Here is a 3,176-nt window from a genome sequence, read left to right as displayed (position 1 = left end):
CTAAAATCTTTATACTTTAGTATTTGTAAAACAAGTGATATTTTTGTACAGCCAAGGTGTACATACCTTACAAGAGATTCAAGGTATGCAAACAAGTGTCCTTTCAGGTCATCAATGTATGCCTATGCTGCTTCCAATTGTTCATATTTGCCTTTTAAAATATTCCCAGTCTTCTTGCATCTTTTTGGAAATTGGAAAGGGGCTAGCTTGCAAATCACTACAGCAGCTACTATTGTGTGCATAATCTCTCTCTGTTTGCGTTCCGATTCAAATGTTATTTTGCTTTCCCTCATCCACCTACAGTATAAAAGCAAAAAAGATAGAAAAGTTAATTGTTAAATTGAGAAAATATTTCCAGAATTTTTCAATTCAACAATTTGAAACCTTTATGCACCCATGGGGTAATCTGCTCTATGTTCTAAACATGACTTTAAAAACAGGGATACTGAAATAATGTGTATATATGCTAAAGTAAACTGACAGATTTCTATCCTGGTTGTTTAATGTTACTGATATATAATGCTAATAAACTGGGAAATTCTGTAACCTTGCTAATTTCCTCAGTGTTGCCTATGGTATTTCTAAATCAGCCTTCATAGCAACAATTGTTTTTGCATCAAAAACTCTGTTACCAATGATCTCTTTTTGTTCAAATAACGTTAACGAATTGACAAAATGTGCTGTCTGATTTGTGCTGTCTCCATTGCTGACAAGACTCAGTAAAGTTTTAATTGCTGCATTTCCAAACTGGATTGCACGACGACAAACATTCTTCTTGATTGCTACCGGGTTGATACAAGAACAAGAGGCTTAAAAAGAAAACAATAATCTATATTATACAACAATCCACATTGAATAAATTTTTTGACTTTATCTTAATAAGCTTGAAATTTTGTCCTCATTTATGTCATGGCATGACAAAAATTTTGCAATCAATAGAACTTAAATTATCAAACACATTCTCTTTTTTAGATTGCTTACCCTTGACCCATCAGTGTTGAATGATATTGACTTGTCACATGATTGGGATAGTTTGGTTTTAATTATGTGTACTGCAGCTTCTTCATAATCTCGTGGAACCTTATCACTGGTAGTTAATGAGAATACATCCTTCAGTTTGATTTCAGTAGTTGATGTGGCTGGTTTTAATCTGTTTATGATATCAATTGTTTGTTGAGAAAATATGACACCTGATGGGGAGACCAATGAAGTACATGATTGACATGGACATTTGCATTTTTCAAGTCCATGACCTTCAATGTGACTCAGTAGACACATCAAACATACTACGTGCTGACATGATGATACCAAAACTGGTTTATCAAAGAGTTTTTGACAAACTGGACACTTAACCAAATCTGTGAAGTCATCTTGAAGAAAGGAAGTCAAAGGAATATCGTTGTTGTCTGTTTCTTTCAGAGAATCTGGAATCTGCTGGATCAAAGCAAGTATGTTGTTACGTGTCCATATCGTGGGAACTGGCGATTTTGATGGCCGTCCACCCTGCTTTTTGGTCTTCTTTGGTCGACCTGGACTATTTCGTGAAGTATCAGCTCTTGAGCAAACCCAACAACCATCATCAGAGTGCAAGGGCCAATTTATGAGTTGATGTTTTACCGTAGAACCCCGCTTTTTGATGGCATTCAGCTGGGCACAGCACTTGAGGCATATATATTTTGGATGTTTACGATCCTCATCTTTTCTAGTTTTAAGGTAGAAACATTCCAAAATATCTTCGGATTTGCTATCCACCAAAACTCCATCATTAAGAATATTTTCCCCACAAATTCTACACAGTCTTTGTAAATTTTCTTGATGAGGATCCACCATTTTTCCGGCAAAACGAAAGTGAAAGTATGGGTTTTGTTTTGGTTGATAACTTGTCTAAAAAAAATGTTAGGAATATAAAATATATATTTTTGAAAAGCCAAAAGGTTGTTCTTTTCATCTCAAAAAAAAATTATACAAGAAAAATTTCCTATCTTTTGTTTTTGAGAGTTGAATAGAGTCAATTTTGGGCTGTCAGAGTAGGTAGAAGAATCAGGCTTATATTTATGTTTACATAATCTCTAGGATACAAAAAGTTATATAAAAACAAACCTTGGTCAAACTGCTTCAAATAAAACCATTAAGAACTTGAGCTAAAGCCAATAAAAACAAAATCAAGGCTGTGAAACCACAGATGTAAACAAAAAATCCAGCTCCCCATCGCTTCCGAGAAGGATGAAAACCACTTTCGTTTTCTCGCGCACGCGCAAACTGAGTTTCGTATTCAGCGCCCAGCTTAACATCCGTGCGATGGGCTCGGATCCAGCTCCCTTTATGGCTATTTTGTTCTTATATCATTTTGCAAGTCAATGGGTGAACAGCCTCAAGAAAGAAAATTTACAAAAAGCAAGGCGCTTTTCAAACACTTTTCGATTCATCAACGATCTTTTAACCATCAATGATGACAATTTATTTATGGGGCCTCCCCAGCGGTTTGCGTGAATGCGTGAATGGGCATTTTCGGTTGCGTGAATGCGTGAAAATTGAAAATAAAATGCGTGAATGCGTGAATTGAAAAAATTTGCGTGAACGTGAAAATCCACTTTTTGATTGCGTGAAATCGTGAATCTGGGCTATTTTGTGTGTAAATGCGTGAATTTTCCCTTTTTTCCACCAATTATGGGCAGTTTTCCCACTTTTCCGATTTTTCCCGAAAACTTTCCGATTTTCTGAAAAATCGGGTTATTGCGTGAAACTCAAAGAAAATTTGCGTGAATGCGTGAATTTGGAAAAAAAATTGCGTGAATTGAGGTTATGCTGGGGGGGGGCCTCATTTATGGAAAAATATAAAGAAATCTACCCTCCTGAACTTCAGCTCAATCTTGAAATTTCAGGCGATACTATTACTTTTCTGGATCTCTCATTAACCAATGACAACGGTTACATAGATGCAAAACTCTATGACAAAAGAGATAACTTTCCTTTTTCAATTGTTCGTCTTTTATTTGCGTCGAGCAATATTCCATCTCGGATGTTTTATAACTGTGTGGGAGCTGAAATTTTGAGGATTGGTAGGGTCTGTTCCAGTGTGAACAATTTCATTAGTGCAAGTATGTCTCTCATTGATAGAGCAAAGAAGCAAGGAGCAAAGATTACACGGTTGGAAAAAGTTTTGAGAAAATGTGTGG

The sequence above is a fragment of the Clytia hemisphaerica genome, unplaced genomic scaffold (genome assembly GCF_902728285.1).
Source record: "Clytia hemisphaerica strain Z4C2 unplaced genomic scaffold, Clytia hemisphaerica genome assembly, whole genome shotgun sequence".
NCBI classification, from domain to species: domain Eukaryota; kingdom Metazoa; phylum Cnidaria; class Hydrozoa; order Leptothecata; family Clytiidae; genus Clytia; species Clytia hemisphaerica.
Note: the sequence above shows the minus strand (reverse complement) of the source record.